Source organism: Diabrotica undecimpunctata, unplaced genomic scaffold (genome assembly GCF_040954645.1).
Source record: "Diabrotica undecimpunctata isolate CICGRU unplaced genomic scaffold, icDiaUnde3 ctg00000673.1, whole genome shotgun sequence".
Lineage (NCBI taxonomy): Eukaryota > Metazoa > Arthropoda > Insecta > Coleoptera > Chrysomelidae > Diabrotica > Diabrotica undecimpunctata.
This window is the reverse complement of record NW_027311965.1, coordinates 1-14,776: the sequence shown is the minus strand read 5'-3', so window position 1 is coordinate 14,776 and position 14,776 is coordinate 1.

Below are 14,776 nucleotides of genomic sequence, written 5' to 3'. Positions count from 1 at the left end.
GTGTTTTTTGTTTGAATGATGAGCAATGAGTATTTTTAATAATATAATATATAGGGTTTTTATCGCGGTTCTCAAAGAATTAGCTTGTAAGTACTTTTTAAATTATCTTTATTATAACTATTATGAAACACACATATATATCTAACCTAGCCAATGTAAATTTAAAATAAACGATCTTTAAATTGATACTCTTATAAAACTAATTAAATTCTATAGACAATGTAAAATTTAAACAAACTATCTTCAAAATTGAAATTGTTATGACATTAACTAAATTATATTAACAAAATTTTGTACCTTTCTTTCACTGAATGCCTAAATGAACTGTTTTCCACTATATAGATTCTAATCACCACTGAATGTCTTCGTACTTCGGTTATCCTTGTTTTTGGTGAAATTACTTTTTCCAATTATCAGCTTCTACCAATTTAAGATATATTTTTCTTCACCAGCATATATACACCACCAAGCAAACCAGCAAACACCATTTATATTTATTCTTCTTTTCAATATACCAATATCCAATTATTATAAGTTGATTTATACTAATCTCCAATCATAATATAATTTTAATTCCTTCCAATGTCCATCCAATATTCTTCTAATATACTTTTATAATTATATTAAACACTTGGACTATTTGTACTTGATTCACTGACTCCAACTAACTTTTATATTTCTTACTAAACTTTTCTGACTGACTTCTTGAAAATTCTGAACAATTTACTAACTAAATGTGTCTACTAACTTTCATAATGAACTGGCCTGACTTCTGACTAAAAACTCCCATCTTGAATCCAAATCACGGGTATTTATATCTTTTTGGATATTCTAGAACCATCTGGTAAGAGATCATGTTCCAATTTGTTCTATTTCTTCGATATGGATGTTCTCGAAAAAATATCTGTTCCATCCACCGACATAATCATTATTCCAGAATATTCGACCGTAAACAATGGTCAAATTCTGCATTCTGGCGAATTCGTTCATTTTTTATTGATAATTTTGTTTACATTTAGGCTTTTCAGATCAGAATATATAATTAAATTAGTAACTTAACATTCTAATTTAATAAACTACACATTTTAAACAACTATAACCCCACTTATATTCCTAAAATGTCACTTGGAGAGAACGTATAGTGTGTTGCCTAGTCACATGGCTCACTTAAATATATCTACAAAAACATAACTACTAAAATACAACTTTTTACAATTATTATATGCTAATTTCTTAAAATGCCCTCACATAAATAATTTTTATTAAATTCTCTAGTATATAACTTATTTAAAATAATCAAATACTTTTTTATATCTAATATTATGTAGTATATAACTTATAAATTATTTTCTATAAACCCCAATCGTCACAATATATATATATATATATATATATATATATATATATATATATATATATATATATATATATATATATATATATATATATATATAGATACCATAGCTATGGTAAGATGTAAAGGAAAACTATCGCAACCTATCAAATATGAAACTGGCATTAGACAAGGAGATTCGCTGAGCCCATTAATATTTAATCTGATAATGGATGAAATCATAAAGAAAGTTTAAAAAGAAGAGGATATAGAATGGGAGAAAAAGAAATATGGATAATATGCTACGCCGACGACGCCATAATAACAGTCGAAAATGAAGATGACCTACAAAGATTAATTAAAGAATTCGAAGATACGGCGCTCATATACAACATGGAGATCTCAACAGAGAAAACTAACGCGATAGTGATATCACCGGAACCGAGACGATGTAAACTAGTCGTAAATAACAAAATAATAGTCGTAAATAACAAGTGATGGAAACTGAATACTTGGGAATAAAACTGTCAAGCTACGGAAAAGTGGAAGAAGAAGTACAAAAACAAGTGAACATGGCAAACAGAGCAGCAGGATGTCTCAACAACACAATCTGGAGAAACAAATACCTCACAACGGAAACAAAAACCAGGATAAATCAACAATAATAAGACCGATAATGACGTACACAGCGAAAACAAGAGCAGATACGGCGAAAACACAAAGACTACTGAAAATAACAGAAATGAAAGTCTTACGAAAAAATAACAAACCAAACTCTAAGAGACAGAAGTGAGGAAATATGAGCGAGATGTGGTTTATAGGAAATAAACGCGTGGACCAAAAGAAGAAAAGTGGAATGGAATCAACACATCGAAAGAATGACAGAAAATAGAATAGTACGAATAGCAAGAGACAAATCGCCAAATGGAAGAAGATCATTGGGACGACCGAGGAAAAGATGGTCAGACAACGTCAATTGAGGCTAAAAACCGAAGTAAAACAGGCATTTTGCCTATTTATAAAGTAGGGAGAAGAAGAAGAAGAATTTGTTCTTCTTTAAAATAGGTTGGACGCTCGTTTGGTTGATTCCAGATACAGCTGCTACTTTCCTCATACTTAACATGGAATCTAGGTGAACATGTCGTAATACTGCAACTGCACTAGATTCATTAACTATGGGCCCTTCAGTTTCTCGATTTTATTACCTACATTCACAGCTTCTTGAATTTTTTTTTGTTTTGTTCTTCTTAGTCTTCTGTCGTCCATTTTTGGGCATAGACCTCCTCCAACTCCCCTTCCATCGATTTCTATCCTGAGCAACATACTTCCAATTTGTTCCGGCTACTCTTTTTAATATTGTGCCCCAAATTGTAAAATTGTGAAATTTGTGACGTTCTAACAGCAATATCGTTTACTTAACCACCTACCATATAACTATCCCCTGACTCCAGTAGGGCCAATAAAAGGCAGAAACCAAATAATTCAGACCCAACTGATATAGCTAAAAAAGAAATAGTAACTATAGTTTCCCTTCCTAAACATCCTGAGGGAATAGTTAAAAGTCAATTCTACCAAAAAAAACTTAAACGTTGCAGATTTACGGCCAGAAGAGTTAAATTCTTCTGTAATAAATGTCATTTTAGATTCGGTTCTTACAATTGTTAATTCAAGTAAACAAAATAATATTTTTAATATTTTAAAAACTGATGTAATTCAGATAATTAGTAACCATTTTAACCAAAATATCAAATTCGCAGACTTAAATAAAATAACCATATTACAATGGAACTGTCGTTCAACGGTTGCTAATAAAGAGAATTTAGATTATTTTACTCCATCAGAACTACATCACTATAGCTCTATTATCTGAAACCTGGTTCAAACCGGGAAAATATTATAATTTTAAAGAATTTAATTTTGTTCGAGCTGACCGCCCTGATGACGGTTGTGCCATCCTTTTGCAATCCAACATAAAATATGAAGAAATAAGTTTTCAAAATACGTATTCGTTTACATATGAGTGTATCTTCCTCCTATTTCTATTATTCCCATTCTTGGTAAAATTTTTGAAAGTATTTTGAATAACCGCTTAATAGAGTACATAGAAAAGTACAAAATACTTCATTGTAATCAATATGGTTTCAGAAAAAAATGCAGCACTACTCAAGCAATTCAGGAAATTGTAAGTGAAGTAGTTGATGGCCTAGAGAGAGGTCACTTCGTGTCTTTAACATTGTGTGACTTATCTAAGGCTTTTGATTGTGTCTCACACACTTTACTTTTAGACAAAATGCACAAATATGGCATAAGGGGAAATGCTCTTAATTTATTTCGATCGTATTTAATAAACAGAAAACAGGCCGTTTTTTAAATAATAACTACTCCAATTTTCACAATGTTGAACATGGAGTTCCCCAAGGGTCTATATTAGGACCTACATTTTTTCTTCTATATCTCAACGATATATTTCATTATACCCACCCCTTAAGGTGTATATGTTTTGCAGATGATACAACCGTTATTAGTACCGACCAGAATCAATATAATTTAAATAACAAAATAGGAAACGATGTGCTTAAAATTAAAAACTGGTTTACACATAATAAACTAAAACTAAACGAGGATAAAAATCAAAATATAGTTTTCAGTTCAGATCGAAGACACATTTTTGGATGTAGCATCAAATTGTTAGGGATTTTTATGGATGACAACTTAGATTGGGGCATCCATATAGACAACTTAAGTTCTAAACTCGCCAGTACAATATTTGTAATGCGTAACCTGGTTTATTTGGTACCTAAAAGTACCCTTAAAATGTGTTACTTTTCATTGTTTCATAGTCATATACAATATGGAATAGCTGTTTGGGGCAACTCTGGTCATGCCGACAGAATATTTAAATTACAAAAGAAGGTGGTGAGGATACTTGCTGGAGCGGATTTAAGGGATCATTGTAAACCATTATTTTTGAACATGGGTATTATGCCTCTACCTTCGCTTTATATGTATGCAACACTGTTGGAAATTCACGATAATAAAAATAAGTTTACTATAAACTCCCAATTACATGATCATCTAACAAGATCGAGGGATTTAATTAGGTCACAACGATTCAGACTATCAAAGAGCACAAAGAATTCAATTGATATTCACTTGTATAACTATCTGCCTAACGAAATAAAAATTCTGTCTCCACCACTGTTTAAAAATAGGATCAGAAAGCATTTTTTAACATATTGTTTTTACTCAAAGACAGAATACCTCAATACACCTTTATAACGTGTACCCAGTTTGGTCAGAATACTGTCGATTTACTATCTACATATCACATTGTATTATTGCTATTAAAATGTACTAAGTTTTATATATTAGTTTATTTAGTCATCGATTCGGGAATATTCTTAATTATTTGCACATTTTTGTTACTTCCATATTTCAAAGATTTTTTATGTGACAGTTTAGGTTTGTTTTTTTTGGTTAGAGATTTTTTTATCTTAAATTTTTAATTTTAATTCTACTGCTAATACTTACATATGTATATTACTTTAGCCAATATGGTTAAGTTAATTTTAAGTTTACATTATTATATCTTTTATTGTATTTTTTATACGGACTTCAAACTTTATGTAAAGTGGTCAATAAACGTTCTATCTATCTATCTATCTATATCAATAAAAATTTCACATTTCAAGAAACCTTTACATATAATTTCTCTATATAATGAACCCAGGGACAAGGTTTTAATTCAACAGTGGATCAATTTTTAAAAAGTATACCAAAAAAAAATTATAATCGGAGGCGATTTTAACGCACACAATTTGGCATGGGGCTGCGAAGTTGATGATAGATTAGGTAAAGATATAGATGCTATAGAATACTGTAATTTAGAATATTAAAACGACAGGTCTCCCATTCTTGCTACTTCCAATAAACCTTCTGCTGTAGACTTAACTATTGGTTCCCGAGATATTGCCACTCATTTTCGTTGGAATACTCTACAAGAACTTCATGAATCTAATAATGTGTCAATTATTTTTTCATCACAAAGTTTTTCCGCAGCAGAAGCCACATCCAGTAGAAAACATAGAATATGGAACCTTAGCAGAGCCAATTGGATGGTTTATACCAGTACTTTGGAAACAATGAAAATACCAATAATCTACAAATAATTGTTGACAAATATAAACCAGACAACCAACGTCGCTATCCCAAAACATTCTTCCATTAAAGATAAAAAGAAAAGTCATATTCCGAAACTACGGTGTAACAATAATTGTCAGTTAGCAGTTGAAAATAGAAAACGTGCGTTTATTAATTATAAATAGAATTCAATGCTCCAAAACCTAATGGAGTATAACCGACTAGATGCTATTGCAAAAAAATCTTCAAACAGAAGAAAAAGAAAAATTGGATTGATTTTTGCGAAAACCTAAGATGAAGAACACCAATAAAAGATGTCTGGCGAAAATTTAATTGTTTTAAAAACCACAAACAAGCCAACAAAGTACCTATTGATCCAGAAGATGCATGGTTGCAGGAATTCCACAGAAAAATTGCCCCGACATGGGTTCCAAATGACGACACTGTACAAGAACATATCAAAACAGTACCCAGGCAAAACCACAATTTTGACGAAAAATTTCATTTATGGGAATTGCATCGAGCCCTTAAACAAAGAAATAATACTTCTCCGGGTATAGACAATGTGTCACATTCGTTGTTACACAACTTACCGATAGAATATAAAATTTCACTAATAAACATTTTCAACAATATTTGGACAAATAAGATACCTATATCAAATAGTTGTAAAGAGTACCTAGTAATTCCGATTAAAAAACCTGGCAGACCAGAACGTGATCCAAGTTCTTACCGACCTATCTCCTTGTCTTCATGTATTTAAAAACATTCGAAAGAATAATTAAAAATAGATTTAAACGTTGGCTAGAACACGATGGTAGGTATACTTCCAAGTTTCCGATATGGTTTTCGCAAGTCTAGGTCCACTTAAGATGCAACTAGAGCTCTAGTTACGTCAGTTCAGCTTAATTTTACATCAAATAAGTCTACAGCAGCTGCGTTCCTTGATATTTCTGCTGCTTTTAATAATCTCAATTTAGACATTCTTTACAAAAAAATGTTGTATATTGGAATCCCTAGATCATTTGCTCTCTTTTTAAAATCTTTATATTCTAACAGACTAACTTTTTTAAAAATTATTAATGAGGAATTTTCATACCCCTGACTAACTAATATTGGATTGTCACAGGGGAGTATTTTAAGCCCGATTTTATATATCCTTTACAACATAGATCTTGAAATCTTGATCTTAGTCTACCCAATCATACAAAAATTCTTCAATATGCTGATGATGTTGTTTTATATACAGCAGGAAAATTGTTAAGTACCTGTGAGAATAATTTGAAAGTCACATTAAAAATCGTAAATCAGTGCTATAAAAAAATATTATCAATATATTTGATACAAAAATGTACACATTTTTGTATCAAATATATTAATAATATTCTGACACAAAAACTGAGGTGTGTTACTTTTCACAAAAACATAGAGTTCCACAGGGCAATCTTAATGTGGAAAAATTTATATAATAATAGTCTCCCGTTTTATACCGCTGTCGCGGCTTTGGGAGTATAGCAGGGTAGTCTGCTATATCTAGGGCCTACGGTATACAAGGAAGGTAACATGGCCAGTGCTACGCTTCAACCGTCTATTATTACCCCTGGTTTTACCCAAGGTACTCATTTTTATTCAGGCTGAGTTGACCTGGGGCCTATAGACATTTTTAAAATGTCTAGATGTTCTTGCCGGCGGTGGGATTCGAACCCCGGACCACCGGCTTGCGAGGCAAGCATCCTACCGCTTGCGCTACGCAGGCCCTGTAGGCTGCAAAAAATTTAATTTCCCTATAAAAAACTGTATTATGTATCTTGTTACCTATCTAAACAGGAAATTGTTATGGAAAGATCCCATCCCATTTAAATTGTTAAAAAATCAGATAACTCAATAACCATTTTAAGAGCTTTCTATTAAACAAATTGGGGAGAAGACCCAAAAATTGCTTTGATGTTTTACCGGAACATGATCAGGCCGATTTTCGACTATAACTGTCATTTATTTGGATCAGCGGCCAATACACATCTAAACAAACTTAAAGCTCAAAAAAATAAATACCTGAGATTATGCCTAGGTTATCTAAAATGCACTGTAGTCCAAATAATGGAAAAGGAAGCGATGGAACCTTCATTACATTTACGCCGCCAAATTTTCCTTAGCGACAAATTTACAACCCGAATTATGTCCAAAAATTGTAAATAAATACCTTCAAGATCTTCATGAGCTATCAGTTTTAGATCTCACCCATAAGTACTGGAGAACTAAAAAATATATACCTTAGGTAAAAAGCTATCTAAGTACGGTAAAATATAACGAAATTCTCTATAAAAGCCAAATTCTGACCTACTACGGTGAAATGGCAAAAACACTATTTTCTAAAAAGGTTAAAATATATTACTTAAACTCGTAAGTACTTCCAAATATGTTTGATACAATTATTAAAGAAAAATGGACAAATTATCAGTAAATCATTACTGATGGGTCAAAAGATGCAAATGAAACGGGTTGTGCAATGTTCCACGAAAATAAAAATTACCATCACCAGTATAGCTTACCCAGTAAATACTCAATATACACAGCAAAAATGATGGCAGTAATGTTTGGTTTTCAGTATGTACTACTAAATCCGACTTTCAACTATGTTATACTTAGTGACAGTAAAAGCGTGATCGACAGATTTAACAAGATTCAAACAGTCACATAAACCACATTGAACTGAAAATTCTTAAAATTTTGTATGAAACTATACGATTAGGATTCAATGTAACAATTACATGGATCAAGGGCCATTTGGGAATAAAAGGCAATGAAATCGTTGACAATTTTGCTAAACCAGCATATATGCTCGGAGAAAAAGTAAACAAAAATTTAATTCCAGCTACAGATATTGACACTGTTATTAGACAAAAACTTAAAAATAATTGGCATTTACATTACAGAAATGTAAGACTTCTATCATTGTAACCCTAGGATACCCTCAAAACGATGGTTTTACACAAAATCTAATCGACATTTTATAAAGACCATTAATCGGCTGATAGTAAATCATGCTCTTACGCCATCTTACATGCATGGAATCGGCTTATCAAATACTCCCAATTGTACTTGTGGCCAAATAGGCGATCTAGCACATATTATATTAGAATGTGATTTACAAATTAATAATGTAAACGAACCTTATAAGCAATTAATAAATTCTAAGTGTTGTCTTCCAATAAACCTTAATCTTTTAATATTGTTACGATAGATAATGACGCACCATATGACTCAAAACTGAAAACATATTTATTACTAATATCTTTCTCATTCAAGTCTTTTCTAGATCATACATCAGCCGGCAGAAACCCCAGGTAATAGCCGCTGGGTCCCCTCCGATATAAAAAAACCTGTTTACATTATATATTATATACATATATATATATATATATATATATATATATATATATATATATATATATATATATATATATATATATATATATATATATATATATGTATATATATATATATATATATGTATATATATATATATATATATATATATATATATATATATATATATATATATATATATATATATATATATATATATGTGTGAGACATTTTAGTTTTGGGAGAACAGTTAGTTTTTGAACATCGCGTCGAGTTTTTAAAATGTAAACTTTAAATAAACTTGTAAGTGTTATAAGTGTGGAATCTTTTATAATAAATAAAAACAATAAATTAGATTAATAATAATATAACAGTGGTGTCAGAAAAGTGGAATATATAAAATAAATTGTGAAAATGACTACGATTTATGAGCTCACAGTTACGAATTTAAGAAGACATCTCGAGGATAGAGAATTAGCTTCTACCAGAAAAAAGGCTGAGTTAGTCCAACGACTAAAGAACGCTTTGAACGAAGGGGGTTTTAATCCAGAAACTTATATATTTGAAGATGCTGTCATCTCGTCGATTTCGCAACTAGAAAATAAAGTTTCTGGCGATATTTCGAAAGTTTCTTCTGATAAGGCCAAAGTTTCTGGTGACATAACATCATTAGAGAACAAAGTCTCCGGCGACAGCGCTTCTTTAGAAGACAAAGTTTCTAACGAGATTTCTTCTCTAAAAAGCAAAGTTTCTACTAACGTCTCTTCGGAAATCTCTAAAGTCACTTCTGAGATGTCTGCCCTCGACGATAGAATATCTTTGTTAAAAGACCAAGTTGCTGCCGATATGTTGGCCTTCGAAGAAAAGATATGGAAAGAGATGGAAAGGAAGATGGAGGAAACAGGGACAGCAGAGAGAGGAAACAATCCAAGTTAGGCATAAAATTGATATTGGTAATGCTAAGCCAATTCGTCAAACAGCTCGACGATTACCACAGGCGAAAAGAGAGGAAGCTGAAACGATTGTTCAGGAAAAAAATTTTATTTCAAATTTTTAGTAAAAGGTATAAATAAAATACCCAAACGGGCTATATTACAAATACAGAACGTTTTCGGAATGTAAATTCCATCATCAGTGTAACCTGAAAGTAATTAACCACTTTAATTAAAGAGAACGTAAGATTTAAAATGTTGACTAAGGTTATGCAAAATGTGGTTAATACTTACAAAGTGTACATGCTATGAGCCACTAAAATATATGGGTGAAAACCCTTTAAATGTTATAAATTTACAAATATGTTACATTATATACTATTAAAAATTAAGATGCTTAAGTTACCGTTCTAATTGGTAACATGGCAACGTATGGCTCTACATCGGTTACTTGGTCCTGAGACAAAGTGTCTTCGAGGACCTGTTGATAACAACTGATAAAATGACAATATTGACATGTTAGGACAGATGTCGGAACAAAGCAGTCAGTGCAACTTACGGTAGTTGTCTAAAATGACAGAAGCCAGCATTATTTAAAATTGAATAAATTACAATTGTAATAATATAACAGTATCAACCATCAATGTTGTAGTCTGTAATGTGAATTTGTCCTATATTTATGTTGAAAAACATTGAAGTTTTATAAATTAATTTAGATAAACTGGAGTACATGAAATTTTGTAGGTATCGATAGGCAACCAACTATACATAATGTGTCTAAATTTGATTGTTCTTAACTAAAGATTTTAACAACAGGTCCTGTATGTTATAAAACATTTGGGACCTAGGAATTAGTGAAAAAGACATATGTAGGAAGATGGTTCTATAAAATTTATTGTTGAGGAGTGATATAGTAAATGATATGTATGAATTTGCTGTTAAGATGAAATTTGAATATGAAAAGAATGTTTTTGTAATGTAATGTTCATGTATTGCTTAACTTACAACTTAAGCATGGAAGGCCCTCTATGTCAGAAAACAACATTTGGTACCTGGTAAATATAAAAGATTTTTTAAGTTATAAGTTCATGAACATAAATTACTGGTTCGGTTTGAAGTGTAAAGATGGTAAGTTGTTTTGTGTGTTGACCAGTATGCAATATAAACAGAAAATTGATGGCTGATAGATGGTTTGGTATTTATTGTTCAAACATTGCTCAAGTTATAACTTAAGAAAAAGAAAAAGGCCCTACATGTTAAAAAGAACATTTGGTACCTGAGAAATATAAAAAGGATGAGTTATAAGTTTGAGTTTAAGGTAGGTAGATGAAGTTAATAGGCTTTTGGTGTGTATTGTAACGATATGTAAAAACTGCAAGAGTAGTTGGGTTTTAAGGTGGCTCTGTTAAATTTACTAAAGTTATGTGATGTTTTAATATTATTTTGAAAGGAGAAAATACTCTACAAGAGGCTGGAGTCTCCAGAGATCCGGGATCAAACCTTGAGGGAAGTGGATAAGTAAAATAAAGTGTAGTGAAAACAGTATGAAAATGTGATATGTGGTTAAGTAGATAAAGATATATGGTAATGAGAAAATTTTTGAAGGGGAAGTGGAATAATCAGCTCTGAATTTAGTTTGTAGAAAAGGAGCATGGAGAATATTAGGTGTGGGGTCAGACTTGGCGTTTAGATTCCTAGAAAGAAGTGAGGAAATGGGGGGAGTTGGATATATTGAAAAAAGTTTGATAGAACTAAGGAGGATTAATAGGTGATAGAAGAAGAACAAAAAATCTAATACTAATGAAGAAGTAAAGTAAGAATGTGGATTATGAGAATAGTTGACGATGGAGCGGAAGGAAGTCTCGATTGAATGGGACATGGCGATTAACACAATTTGGACTTCTCTGTTTTTCTTTAATAATTTCTAGGTCTTCATATAAGTCTAGTTTGAGAAAGTTTTTTTGAGGGATATTATGAATAAGTGAAACGTCTTCTGGGATATTGAGAGTGTGGTAATGTTCTTTAAGATGTTGAGAGAAAGTGGAAGTGTTTTCTTTTTTTGTGTGCTCTAGAGAGCGTGAAGACAATGATCTACATGCTCTTCCTATGTAGGTGGCATCACAATCAGAACATTTGAGTCTATAAACACCACTGCGGTTCATATAATTGATGGGGTATTTGGAATTGGATATATACTGACCCAAGTTATTGGGTACTTTAAAAGAAACATGGACATTTTCAACTGAACGTTTGATTACATTTCGAATATCTCCAGAAAGACTCTCATGATGGTATGGAAGTGAAACGTAATTGGGTTTGGTGGTAGGGTCTCTGGGGAACGCAGTCTCCTGCAGGTTCTTAAGACGTCTTCTATGGATGAGTTTATTGACGATGTTGTGATCATAACCGTTGTTGACTGCTATTTGTTTGATAATGTTGAGTTCTTTTTTGTAGTTTGAGTGAGAAAGTGGAATGGTTTCCAGGCGATGGATGAGAAGCTGCATATTTATGAGACATGGGGTGGTTAGATAAGAATGGTAATACATGGTCAGTCTGTGTGGGTTTCCTATAGATACTGAAGTCGAAGTGGTCATTTAATCTGGTTATGGTGAGATCAAGAAAATTGATTGACATGGATGATTCTAGTTCCATGGTGAACTTGATATTGGGGTGGATTTGATTAATTTTAGAAAGTAATAGTTCAGCTGAATTGGATTTACCTGAAATGAAGACTAAACAGTCGTCAACATATCGAAACCAATAGAGTATTTCTGGGTTTTTCATAATCTGTGTGGATTCTAAATGATCCATAAATACATCAATTAATAGAGGGGAGAGACAGCTACCCATGGCTAAGCCGTCAGGTTGTCTATAATATTTGTTGTTAAAAACAAAGAAATCTTGGTCTAAGCAAAGTTGTAATAGTTGGATAATGGAGTTTGTAGTAGACAAGGTGATGGAATTGGTTCTTAGAAGAGAGTGAACCAGATTAATTGTTTCTTGTTTGGAGACAGAGGTAAATAGATTGCTGAAAGCAAATGAGAGCATAGTAATGTTGGGGTGAAGATTGATCTGTTGTAGGTTATTGACTAGATGACTAGTATTTTTGACTGAGAATCGAGGGGTAAAGTTTGTCATGTTGTTAATAAGATTACAAACTTAGTTTAGTTTAGTTTAGTTAGTTAAGAAACTAATAACTGGACGAATGGGAATGGCCTCCTTGTGTATCTTAGGTAAACCATACAGTCTGGGTGTTAAAGGGTTGCTTGGAAGTTTGTAATATGGTGCAAAGTGTTCTGAGAAGAAATCTGTAAAATGTTTGATGTTTTCTTTTAATTTGTTTATAAACTTTTTAGAGGGATCTGTTGTGAGTGGAGTGAAGTTATTATTATTAAGGAAAGTAGAAACTTTATCATTGTAAGAAGATTGATCTAAGATCACTAGACAGTTACCTTTGTCAGCTTTGCTGATAATTAGATTGTTGGATTTGATTTTTGTTTTGATGGATTTGAGGGCATTTAAATGTTCATTGCGTTTGTTATGGGAAAATTTGGGAAAGTTAGATGTTAAATGACTGTTGTTGTGGGTGGAAGAAAGGTTGATAGATGAGGGGGTGTTGGTATTAAAGACTGTTAAAAAATTAGATGAAGAATTTTTATTTTTGAATTTGTTAATAGTATTAAAACAGGAGTTTCTGATTGAAGTTTTTTGATTTAAGGGAACAGAAAGATTTTGGATGATAATGTCTAGCTTAATGGAGAGACTCTGAAAGGAATGGAGTATTTGAGGCCTAGATTTAGTAGGTAGAGTTTATTATTGTCGAAGGTAACTGAAGAGAGATTTTTTAATCTTGGATGAAAAGAAAAATTAGAAAATTTAGTGTTGTTACTGTTATAATTTGATGAATTAGGTTTATTTTTAATGAGATTGTTTAATTTTGATTTAAGTTTGTTGAATTTGGTAGAAGTTACATTGTCCAATCTGTCCTGAACATCATTCAAAAGGTTATTTAGGTTATCAAATCCTATGGAATCAAGTAGATCCCGACCTAGAATTCCGACATCTGTCCTAATATGTCAATATTGTCATTTTTATCAGTTGTTATCAACAGGTCCTCGAAGACACTTTGTCTCAGGACCAAGTAACCGATGTAGAGCCATACGTTGCCATGTTACCAATTCCAACGGTAACTTAAACATCCTAATTTTAAATAGTATATAATGTAACATATTTGTAAATTTATAACATTTAAAGAGTTTTCACCCATATATTTTAGTGGCTCATAGCATGTACACTTTGTAAGTATTAACCACATTTTGTTTAACCTTAGTCAACATTTTAAATCTTACGTTCTCTTTAATTAAAGTTAAATTAATTACTTTCAGGTTACACTGATGATGGAATTTACATTCGGAAAACGTTCTGTATTTGTGATATAGCCCGTTTGAGTATTTTATTTATACCTTTTACTAAAAATTTTAAATAAAATTTTTTTGTGATACATGGTATACAGCCAACTACAGGAACTTAGTTTCCTAGTGGATTGTTCAGAAAATGAAGAAAGACCGGGTGATAGAACCTTCTACGAGCCCATGGGTCTCTCCGCTGGTCCTAGTTAAGAAGAAAGACGGAACGAAGAGGTTCTGTGTGGATTATCGTTTGTTGAACAACGTTACCAAGAAAGATAGTTATCCTCTTCCTCGGATCGACGATACATTGGACACATTGGCTGGAAGTAAATTTATTTTCTACTTTGGATTTGAAGTCTGGATACTGGCAGGTAGAAATGGACCCAGCAGATAAAGAGAAGACAGCCTTCACCACAGGATCTGGATTGTGGCAATTCAACGTTATGCCATTTGGACTCTGTAATGCTCCTGTGACATTTGAGAGGCTTATAGAAAATGTGTTGAGAGGATTATCTTGGAAAACATGCCTTGTTTATCTAGATGCCATAATCGTCTTGGGGGAGACATTTGAAGATCATCTAAAGAATTTAGAAAAC